The 12564-nt window shown below is 44.5% G+C and overlaps 1 protein-coding gene across 3 annotated transcripts in view; it reads left to right on the top strand.

Annotated features, from left to right (window-relative positions):
* The window catches only part of sema6e (sema domain, transmembrane domain (TM), and cytoplasmic domain, (semaphorin) 6E), a 141662-nt gene that overhangs the window by 6493 nt on the left and 122605 nt on the right, over positions 1-12564 (top strand). The window lies entirely within an intron of this gene.

The raw sequence follows: 12564 nt of genomic DNA, 5'->3' as shown, positions 1-12564 counted from the left end.
TTCACCTTGAGCTTCTATTTTAAGTTTCATTTAACTGCTGAATATGTTTAATAAATGTGACTCCAAAATCTGTGATTATTTAGCTAATTTTATTATTGGTTCCCGGGTCAGCGTAAACAAGGTCACACCTCGCAGACCAGATTGCCGTTTATTAGCTGCTCTTAAATGGAGGATTCACATTTCTTTTTTTAAACTGGACACCAAACGTACGTCAGTTTCTATAACTAAAGTGGTTTGGGACCAGCATGCACTCGGATGGGTCTGTTCTTTTCCTCCCCCCAGAGCAGGAGAGGCAGAAGAAGCCATGATTTTTCTTTGTTCGCTCTGCGAGGATACGTGAAGGATTTCAAACTGACAGGTGCAGTTAATCTCTGAGTTGGATCAGTGGCATTTCCATTTTGAGTTTGTCTGGTGTGAGTGACATAACCACAGTTCCAGTATGTTCCAGTCGGTTGTCGGCCGGGTTTGCGGCTGCTCGTGTTGGATTTGCATGACAACAGCATCAGTGTATCCGAGTACCTCAACCATTTTTTTCCCCCTTGAATTGTTATTCATCTGGTTCTTTTTACCTATAAACGGTTTGGGTTGCATTTCTCCAGATTTCACAAGTGCTAAACGACAATATGTGTATTGGTATCAATCATCTTTGTTCCTCATCGTTGCCAAATGTTTGTTGCTGTGGACTACCTGTGCGTCGTTTCCCAGAGATTGGCTTCGAACTAGGTGATGTGAGCGGTGCCGCAAAGAGCCCTTTTTTTCCTCGGATTTTCAATTTGTGGAGTTTTCTTTTCCGTTAGTGGAGTTATTTCCTTTGCCTGTTCAGCCGTGGTGGCTATCACAGCTTGTACCAACAGCCCAGTTACTCTCCTCTTCCCACAAACAACCCGGCTGCTGATGCTGGAGGAAATGTAACATCCATCTTTGTGCCAGAGGTTATTTCCCCGGAAAGACGCGCAGGCACCCAGGGCCGCTCAGCGCCTCACCCTGATTCGCTGTGAACTCTTTATGACGAACGCTGGGCGCAGCAGACATTTGTCTTGTTTACAGCAGAAGAAGTTGTTACTGACACATGACGACATTTTGGAAAGAACAACAACACAGTAATTCCTTTGAAATTACAGTAATTTTTTTTAATGAGCTTCTTTGTCCTGACGTGACATGTCGCGCTGCTCGTCATCAGGCAAACAAATCACATCCTGCCTTTGTGACACAGATTGGGATCTCACAAGTGATGCAATGATGAAATTAAGAGAAAACAAGGCAGGCTCGTGGTGAAAAAACAAAAATGTGTCGGCTTGATTGAAGTTGACCGATAACGCCTGAGAATGTGCTGCGAGTCGTCGGCCTGTCTGCTTCACTGTTACGTGGAGAGTCAGCTGCGTGAGCACGAGCTGCTGCTTTGTGCTGTTAAAAGATAAGAAAACAGATTTTGAATGTTCTTTTAATGCAGGAAATTCACGTTGTGACAGTGAAAGTTACAGCTGCAGATAATGATTCTTTTCATTATTAATTAATGTCTAATAATAGGGATGCACCAAAATGTTAATTGTTGGCCGAAACCAAACAAAATGAACCACTTGGCTGAACACGTTTTTTTTTTTCATTTATTTTGCCAATTTTTTCCCCACTGCATAAATGAAATAGCCTCAATGTGCACTTAACTTTTTTGTCTTCAAGAAAAATAAATCAATAACAAAAGTACAATTTTAGGGTTGTAACTAACGATTCCTTCTCTTCTCGATTAATCGATTAGTTGTTCGGTCCATGAAAGGTCATGAAATTGTGAAAAATTAAGATTGTATTTTCCGAAATCCTAAGATGATGTTTTGTTTTGTCCACACACCAAATATATTCAGTTTACTGTCATACAGGAGCAAAGAAATCTGAAAGTATTCATATTTAAGAAGCTGAAATCAGAGAATTTGGACTTGAACCGATTAATCAAATATCAAAATAGTTGAGGATTAATTAAGTAATTGATTTATAATTGATTAACTGTTGCAGCTCGATACAATTTATGAATATAACTATAATTGTTTTTGACATTCCAGCAGACTTTAATTCAATTCAATAGAATTTTATTTGTATATCGCCAAATCACAACATACATTGTCTCAAGGCACTCTACATAGTGAGGTCAATATTACAATATTGCAGGGGAAACCCAACAAATCCCACAATGAGCAAGAACGTGGCGACTGTGGACATTATACCAGCAAAGCACAATACATCTTAAAATAAATAAATTGTAACAAAATAAAATATAATACTTTTTTTCCCCCCCGCTCTCGGACACATTTTCTGACATTCCTTAAATCACTCAGTTAATGAATGCTTGAAGGCTTTGAAATAAATCCATGTATGGAAATAGGGTTTATTGTGCAGTTCTGTGTCCTGGGGTGAACAAGTGTGTACAAATCCACTGTACACAAGCTGTATGAAGACTTAGGTGAAGTGTGTGTGTGTGTGTGTGTGTGTGTGTGTGTGTGTGTGTGTGTGTGTGTGTGTGTGTGTGTGTGTGTGTGTGTGTGTGTGTGTGTGTGTGTGTGTGTGTGTGTGTGTGTGTGTGTGTGTGTGTGTGTGTGTGTGTGTGTGTGTGTGTGTGTGTGTGTGTGTGTGTTGTGAAAAGAAGCTTTCATTCCTGACACTGCAGAACTGATCGACAGAACAGAGCGAGAGAGGTGATGCAAAGAAATGTGGGTCAAGAGTTTTTTGGCAGAGGGAAACTGAGCGATGGAATATCAGATTTTCTCTTCATTTTTTGGCGGTTTCTCTTTTCATAATCTGTTGCACAGAGATTGTCCGGCTTGTCACATCTTGGCTCAAGCAATTAGGCCGACTGCATTAGGGAAGGAGGGGGGGGGTCGTCTGCTGCTTGGTTACTATAGAAGTAATTCTGAGTTATGATCGTGTCTCATTGTTGCCCATTGCAGTTTTGAGAAATGAGAATTTTTATGGCCCTGAAACGTGAAATGAAGCAGGAAATTAAAAAACCTAAGATAAGCCATTTTCTCCCTCCCCGTCCTCTTCATCCAGGGCTGCTGCTTCCACGCAGTAATTTGCCACCGTGCGCCGCACTCGGGAGGTGACACGTAGTCACATATTTAATTTAAGCTTCCCAGGGAGTTGTCACATCTTTGGAAAACGAAATGGTCTCTCTCTCTCTCTCTCTCGTCTCCTCTCGGCATTGTGACGTGACGCGCGTACCAGCACGCAGCGAGCTGCCTGGCCGCATCTGATTTGCAAACTTCTCCAAGAACAGCAGAGCCATTTGACCTTGTTCCTTGAAAAGTTGGCCGAGTCCCACCGCGCCTCCCGCACGCCACATACTTTGAACTTGCCCTGATTTCCGGTGGAAGGTCTCACTGATGATTCACGGAACTGCGATTAGATTCCCAACTCTCCTCTTCCCTCCGGGCTCTTTATCCGATTCCTTGTACAGGCACCAGATAGCAAACAACACTCTGCGTATCCTCGCACTTCAACGTGGAATGTGTTAAATTTAGACCGTGCACTGCTGTCTTGTTTGTCAGATTTAACCCTGAATCCGTGTGCGTGCATGTGAACGGGGAGGTGTACCTGCGTGCGAGCAGTCCCTGGCCAACGTGGGCTGTTCCTAATCTACACTGAAGCTCTCCTGCTATTATTTGTGTATATTTGAGTGGTCACCATATGTGCACTGATTATTTGGCTTGGACGTGGTGTAAGATAAGTCTGCTCGCCTACACTTGGTCATTTTCCTCCGTTTCTCAGAACTCTGGGCTGGTTTCCATCGAATCAAGGCTATTTTTAAAAACGGTCTTTGGGGGGGTTGGAAGAGTGTGTGTGTGTGTGTGTGTGTCTGTGTGTGTGTGGGGGGGGGGGGGGGGGGTTTAGTTAGTGTCATATGAATCCGAACTGGGCAGCAGTCCAGGGTGAGTGAAACACACCTCCTTTCCTCCAGCGCCCTGAACTCTTCCCATTCCCAAGAGTGTGTGTGTGTGTGTGTGTGTGTGTGTGTGTGTGTGTGTGTGTGTGTGTGTGTGTGTGTGTGTGTGTGTGTGTGTGTGTGTGTGTGTGTGTGTGTGTGTGTGTGTGTGTGTGTGTGTGTGTGTGTGTGTGTGTGTGTGTGTGTGTGTGTGTGTGTGTGTGTATTAACCATGTGTTGACTCACCCCTGCAGCTGTGTGTGTGTGTGGGAGAGAGGTTGCATGATTGTGGTCAGGAAAGAATTGATTCTTCCCAGATGCATCATGAGCCTCTTGAAACTCTGCAGTGTTGACGTGCAGGAGTCATATTGGATTTTTAAACTGCGCTTTCACAAGTTCAAGTTATTTTTAGGGTTGATATGCTCGGCACAAACACGTGGGCTCAGCGCGACAGGACGGGGAAACTTGTGCCAAGTTTAAAAGAGGTCGGATCCCTGTGCAGTTCACACTACACGACTGGCAGAGGTCGGGAGGTGACACCCCGCATGACCTCTCACCGGGACAAACCCCCGACTGTGTCTGGAACAAAGGCCTCGGCGGCTCCATGCCCGCAGATTCCTGTATACGTACGCACATCTCGGTACGCATTTACAGGTTATTTTACACATTAAGAAACCTGATTACGCACAAATTGAGATAGTTACACAACTCTTCTCACACACACACACAAATAATACTGCTATTATATTGTTAAATGATCCTCCTGCTCACAGATGATCTCAGTCCGCCCCGCTCTCTGATTGGCTGTATTTGTTGCAGAGAGACCCATGTAACGATTAGCGAAAGGCGACTGAACGCTGAGTTCGCTGATCTGGAGCTTTTGTGGAAAATCTGGCTACAAGTTGTGTATCGTGAAGAATGCATTGCCCCAAAAAATGTTGGGTCCTTTATTGTTTTTAATAAGTGACTTAAATAATGAATTCAGAATTAAGCGAGTCATTCGTTTACAATTTGTTTCAGCTGTAAAGTGAACAAATACATTAGTTAAATAATTCCTATCAGATTAAATAAAAAACCAGGACAGCAACTAGTCCTTGCCTCCTTCACCTCCCGAACCAGCTTGGTAAAATCCTGCTGAATTCTCATCGGCTCACTGACACCGATGAGATTTGTTGGAAGCTAGGTATCCAATCATATCTACACATTTGAGACGCTGAAACCAGGAAATGATACATTTTTTGTGCCTCGTCACTTATTCTAACCCACTAATTGGCTTGTCATTTCAGCACAGATGCTAACACGTGCAACATCTCATGGTCAGTGAACCTCAACGTGATCGCTTTTTTTTTTTTTAAAGAGCAGTTAGAATAATAAAATAAAAAAGGGAGTTCATATATATCTCACTGCTTTGATTCATTGATGAAAACTTAGCCATGATGTGCAGTAATATCGAAAATGGAGGATGCATCGCAATCGTGATGTATTGTGATATGGAATCGAATCTTGTGACCAGTGAAGATTCATACCCCTAGTGCGAACGCAGATCATTTATACAACAGATGTTGTTTCCATATCTGACATAATCAGTATTGGTGGTTTTGAGACATGCGTGCTGTAGACGCGAAGGGTCAAGTTGTTAGTCAGTGAACCGGATCAGAGTCCGACTGTGATCCTCCAAACATGAGGACGATGTCAGAGGAACTGCTGGTGATCATTTAATTTGAGCTGTAATTGTTTGGCCCTGTGTTCGTGTGTCTGCAGTGAAGTGGATGACTGTAAAAAAACAAAAAAAAAAACCATGTTCATTAATTTACTCGGAGGCTGAAAACTTATTTCTGCCAAGAGGGAGACGAAAACACAACACAACACCTCCCACTCAGTCACACAAGCTGGTCCAGCCAACGAATCCTCGTGGGCTGTTTGATCTCCCTTCATCGCTCGTCCTCCCTGCGTCGTCCCCCCCCCCCACCCCGAGGTGACTGACGGCACCGAAACCATCTCCGGGTAAACAGAGCAACCACAGCTAAAGCGAAGTGAAAGGAATGAGGGGGCAGCGCACTCGCGCTTTCCCTGCAGGCTGCCCTGCGCTGGTGTGAGCCTGTGGCCGCAGGTAGCAGGAGGGCCCCGTGTCGGGAGGCCGATTCAGAGGCCATCAGCCACACAATTACACAGCCGGTCGACTCCCTCCAGGGAAGGATTTTTTTACAACTCTTGCATCGTTTCCACGACGGCTGTAATTTTCTCCTGCATCTTGATGCTCGAATGGGAAGCGGTGAAATGAGCAGATTGCTACAAGCTACTGAAAAAAAAAGAAATCTCCTGGGTTGGAACTTTGCACATATTTGCGTAATCAATGTTTTAGTTGCACCTAAGTATCCGCAACACACCCATTACCCCTTCATGGACAATCTCTCCTCCTCATCTCGACTGGTTAAATATTCCCACTGCGTAAAAGCAGCAACAGACTTCGAGTCCTAACTATTCCGCAGTGCGTATGGGTCATAAAAAGTTTGTGATCCACGGTGTAATGACATTAAGGGGAAGCGCTTTCCTAACGGGAGTCCATGGCTGATTTTCCTCTCTTTTTTTTTTTTGGTCGTGGCCCCTAACTTGGTCGGACTGGTGACGAGAGAGCGCCGCTGAAACTTAAAAGACGAACTTAAAACTGACAAACCGTCACATGTGCTGGTGGATAATGTTTCTTTAATGTGCTGCTGCTATCATTTTGCCGGGGACAACTTTTTTTGCTGGATGACCCTTTGCGTTGCAAAAAACCTCGGCCTCTGAATCTGATGTGTTATTCAGGGAAAAGGGTTCAGCACACTTATGACTTCAGGGCATAGCAATGTGACCAGATGTCGTCATACCACTGGTAACTATATATATATATAATGTTCTTGAAAGTAGAGACGTTCAGATACCATTTTTCTCTTCGTTTTTTCCGATACGTGCACTTTGTGCATCGGCCGATACCCTGTTTAAAGTATTTTAAAAGATGTATGCTAATAACCCTGTATGGAAGTGATGATTAATATCATTGTTGTATAAAACAATATTACGGTTCAAGTCGCCGTTTTACTTGTAGGACTTTCCAGCATTTAATTTTGACAAATTACTGACACTGTTGCTTGCTCTGGCTACGCCACGGATGTCTCTTCCCCTTCGCCGCTCTGTCACACAGTACTTGCTTGTGTGACAGTACAGAGAAGAAGAAGAGACTTATCTGGGTGAGACCACTGGAATCTGAATAGGAACCTCTCTGCTTGAAAGAAGTTGGAGGAAAGCCTGAACCCACCAAACTTCTCAAAGGAAAATCGTGTGTGACTCCCGGTGTCAGGTACAGTACAGTGCTTGTATCGTCCAGCACTCGGACAGGCTCCAGTTATACTTTCCCCACATCTGCTTCATTGGCATGAAAGTGGTAAAGTACAGTGGCGTAATTCAAGTCATGCTCAAACACTTGAATTGAAGTTATTATTTGTCGTATTTTAGATAGTGACTCCAATTTAACTGCAGTCTGAGTAAGTTCAGGCTTGAGCTCCAGCCAGACAATGAACCTTCCTCCTGACTGTCCATAAACAAGCCGCACTTCGAGAATGATTTGATTCAAAGATACGGATGAGAGTAAGATCATGTAATTGAATCAAATATCGAGTTTCTTTGACGTCTGATGGAAATCACAAGTCCTTTAACAAGCACCAGCACCCCGGCCATGATCGGGCGCACTTCGGCCATGATCGGGCGCACTTCGTCCGGCCATCGTGCTCCAGTTCTGTGTTTGCCTCTCTGTCAGCGGGACTGGCTGCTCCGAGCCCAACATGCGCGGCAGACACAGGTCAGTCACTGTGTCGAGGCAGTCCATTCACTAGGAAGATCTTTTTAATTAGACTATGTTCTTTAATTAACCAGCCAGCGTAATGTCTGTGTCCATATGTCACCCCTGCTCTGCCCAGGCGGAGCTGGGTGAATATACCCTCTTTGTCTCCTCGCGGTTCCAGAGTTCCCTGGTTCCCATTATATATTTCCTTATTCACCGAAATGTATTTTCTCATTCTTGTCTCTTAGATTAGCATGATAATACCCTATAGAGGGGAGGAAAGTGGTGAAGAGCTATTCCGGGACTGCTCATCAGATTCACTGTGTGCAAGACCGTGGTTATTATCATACTGAATGCACCATCAGTTAAACTAACAGCCTGAATTCCGACATTTATCTTCGATATCATAGGCCGACTGTCAATTGCATGGTGAGCACAATGGCAAATTATGGGTTATGTCTTGCTCCTTGGAGTCTGGATCTTTCCCCAGTGTAATTATGCTATGCTAATTCTGCTCCCCCCCTTCACCCACACACACACACACACACACACACACACACACACACACACACACACACACACTTCCCATGACAGAAATGAAGCTTCCCAACTGTTGGGATGTCAAGAGTTGGGTGAAGTGATATACGAGTGAATAAATGTGTTGGTTTTCCGTACCAGGGTTGCCCATGAAAGCTCGAGGGCATCCTCTGTTTCTCCCCTCAGCTTTGGGGGTCGGTGGGGTAGGAGTGGGGGGAGGGAGGCTCCGCTTGAGCTCGTAGCTGTTTTTTCCAGAGACGGGGTCGGATGCAGGTCAGGCCACCTTGAACTCCTCCTCTGTTGGATTTATTGTGCTGGCAGTGGACGGGGTCAGGCCACGCTCCTCCCCTCAACACCAGGACTTTGTTAGCGTCGGACACGAAGCAGACACCGGCCGCACTGACAAATCCCTGTCACGGTCTCTTAGGAGAACCCTGCAGGGGTCAGGAGTCATGTGTTAACAGGGGCGTCCCTGCGGCATGACCTGAATACTGATTGATTTTCTTGAGTGGGTGTCGAGGGAGGAGGGGCCCCCGCCTGGTGATAGTAGGGAGGGGTCAAGCCACTTACCCTAACCCATGTGGCGATGTGGAGTGAGGGAATGTGCTACAAAGGAAGGAGAAGGAGTCACAACACGCCTGCCTCCTCTGCTCGACTGTACCTCAGCGGGTGTGTGTTTTCACTTTCCCTGAAATGAGACACTACACCACATGTTTTCCTCTAATAAACAGCTGAGTTGTGAAGGGCAGGAGTGTGGCCTGTTGGCCAGATGATCACTGGGTCGTTGGCATTCGGTGGACGACGGAAGAGGCCCCATTCCCTGGTTCCTCTGCTAGATTTATTGGTTGTTCAAAAATGTACAACCATGGAGGCCATTGACCAACACATCAGTCATCCAATCAGCGCAGCTCAAAGTGCTGTACAGAAAGAAAGGAATATCCAGAATTAAAAGAGAAATAAAATAACTAGTATGAGCAAGGAAAGAGGAAAAAACAATAAGCAGTAAGTTACTGTTTTGAGCCTTTGTTTGTGTTGCTTCTTGTTTCTCTCCAGAGAACTGTGTTGAACTCAACCGGAGTCTTCTTCTTTTGAGGTAATGGTTTCACTCTCAGCCAGTAACCGCTAAATTATACAAGATGCTGTTTTCCCAGTGGTGCTTGGATATTGGACTTTTTTCAGAGCTACTGATGTGTCATGAAATGTGAGCAGCCGTCCGGGGCTCAACCGAGTCTAATTCTAATGCATTACCAGAGGACATCAGTAATTATGAATAAAAGTTCATGCTTATCCAGAATCCGCATTGGCATTGTGCCATTTAAATGTCTCCCATATCCTCAAGTGAAATGGGGGGGGGGCGAAACATTCACAAATGAGACTGAAGCGGGGAACGGGATTCATCGCCCTGAAACCGGAAGGTTCCTTATCAGGGCGGCCGTGGTATTTGGCTCCCTTGTTTCTGCTGGAAGAAGGAACCAACCTTAAAGGACGTCATTTTGTCCTTTCGCCAAACCCTTGTAAGAAAACTCAACAAAAACTCCTCAATTAAAAAAAACAACCCTTCTTCATCTGGGCATATTAAGCAACAATAATAAAGTCCCATAGCACCATTTAGGGCTGCAACTAACGTTCTTTTGGTTCGGTCCATAAAAATGTTGATCGTTTTTCCCAAACCCAAAGATGGTGTTTTGTTTCGTCCACACACCAAAGATGTTCAGTTTACTGTCATAGAGGAGCAAAAAAATGAAAAATATTCACAATTAGGAAGCTGAAATCAGAGATTGTTTAATTCAACATAAAAAATGTTTCCATAAAAAACATTTCAAACTATGAATCGATTATCAATAGCTGGCGATTAATTTAGTCGCCGATTACTAATCGATTCATTGTTGCAGCTCCAGAATGATTGTCACTTAATGATGTAATGGGGTGATGATGGAGTGAGGTTGGAGGTGAAAAAAAGGAAAATGGCTGACGAGCATATCGTAATGGACTTTAGCTCTGGATGATCACAAGAAGCTTCCAACGTTGATCCTCGGTTGCAGATCTGGCACCCTGGAGTTCGGATCTGGGATGATCAGTGACTAAATCTTCTTACAGTGGGCTCAGTTGAGTAATCAAACTGCTGCCAGGGTGGACTTAACGGGTTGGGGGGGGAGTGTGCATGGCAGTGCGAGGGGATATTTGCAAACCCAATCCAGTAGGAACTTCAAACTTGTTCTAATAAAGTTACTAGCCAGTGCTGCAGGACTAATCCCTCTGTACATGTTATAACAGGAGCTGACGTAAGCAGAGGGGTTATGGTATCGTGTGCAGCCCCACCGTCTTGGATCCATTTACCAAATCGATAAGAGTCATTCCACAAGTGTGAGGTCTGAAGCATCCATAATTGATTATACAGGCTAAGAGCTCGAGGTTGCCCAAGCAGGGAAAACGAGGAGAGTCAAACATATGGTCCAACGGTTCAGAGGCTCAGAGGCCAGCCATTGATTTATTTATGTTTTCTTCTTCCAAAATGTGGTTCTCAAATTGTTCACATTGAAGGATGGTGTTTATGCATTTCGTCCGGACTTGATCCTGAGCCCGAGCTGAAGTACTTTGGTCAGGGAATGGTTTCTGCTTTTTTCCTTCTATTCACTCGGTCAGAACATGAACCGGCGCTGTATAACGCAAAACCTCCCTCAACACTGCTTTGTTATTTATAAATGTTAAAAATCTTGCCCCGGATTCTTCCAGAACCGCCGGACAGCAGTTTTGATGTCAGCAGCAGTGGTCACATGGTGCTACCGATTTGTGAGTCTGTCCAGGGGTTTACCCCGTTCGGTGCCCCCTCATTGCAGTGATCAAAGAAGAGGCGGACATTTTGGCACGACGTTAGCAGATGGCCAGCTGACCTGCGTTACTGAAGCCCCGTCTGCGTTCTGCTATAAAGCACAGACACTCCACTAAATTAGTCAAGATGCATTTAAGGGCAATTTGTCGTCTGGGAACTTAAAGAGCTTCAGAGATATTCTGGAACCGTTGTCGAGCCTGCGTTGGAATTTGCTTTCCACTCGGCCTTATCTGCCTTTTTGATGTATTGTGTTTGTGGGTTTTTGGGGGGGGGGGGGTTTCCCCCCTGGCAGTACTGTAAGGTCAGAGAGCACAAGCCCCTCGTCAGCCAACATTTCACACTATTCCACTGAAACAAGAAAATAATGACCACGCGTCCAGCGGTATCATGCTACCCAGGACAAGCTGTTGTTGATACACTGCTCAGCAAGTCGTACTTTCCATCCGGTGGCTCGCGGTTCCTCTGTCAAAACAAAGAGAACTTGAGAAAGAGGTAGAGGAAAATAAGCTGGGGGGGCTGGCTTTGCCTTAACCTTAACCGAACCATCATCAGCATGTGGCTGCCAGCTGCTTCGCGTGCTAATCCCGAGGATGCTGCCGCTGCAGTTCTTCCACGGCGCTGCTGCGTGAAACGCGCCGGGGTTTGAGGTCAAAACCTTCTCCGTCTCCATTCGTCAGAATCAGTGTGTGTATGTCAGGAGCCGACAAGCATATTGCTTTCCACTGCAATTCCAACGAGCTTGATATTGAAAATCCAATACATTTACTGTATGTGCAGAGGCAGGTTCTTCTTCTTCATCTTTATATAGTATAGGGCTGCAACTTACGATTATTTTCATACTCAATTTAATCTGTCGATTTTTTTCTCAATTAATCAATTAAATCTTCGGTCCATAAAATGGCGCTTAATTGTGAAAAATCTTGATCGTGTTTCCCAAACCCATAATGTTTAATTTTGTCCACAAACCAACGATATTTACTTTACTGTCATGGAGGAGCAAAGAAACCAGAACATATTCACATTTAAGAAGCTGAAAACCAGAGAATTTTTCCTTTTTTTTTTCATAAAAACTACCTGAACCGATTAATCGATTTATCAAAATAGTTGGCGATTAATTCAGTAATCGATTAATCGGTTGATTAAGGTTAAACATTTATCCTACATCTTATTCTTTCTCCCTGACTAAGGTAAAACGCCCATCCCTATGCCCAGTCATTCAAAAAATATAATAAATCAAAATACAGCCGTGATATACTGTGAAACCCGTATCATTTAGAAAAAAAAAGATGATATAAGTGTTTAGTCGTACCGCCCTGCACTGATACCAACTTGGCCAACCATGTCTCTTCCCCAAAGAGCCATTTTCCTGATGAAAGTGTAACGTGTATCCTGCATTATTAGTCTGCCGTTGTTATTCATAGTCTGGACTTTCAGACACAGATGTAGTAGCAAATTCTTTTTTTATATTCACAG

The sequence above is a fragment of the Scophthalmus maximus genome, chromosome 10 (assembly GCF_022379125.1).
Source record: "Scophthalmus maximus strain ysfricsl-2021 chromosome 10, ASM2237912v1, whole genome shotgun sequence".
NCBI lineage: Eukaryota > Metazoa > Chordata > Actinopteri > Pleuronectiformes > Scophthalmidae > Scophthalmus > Scophthalmus maximus.
Note: the sequence above shows the minus strand (reverse complement) of the source record. Positions and strands in the feature narration are given on the sequence as shown.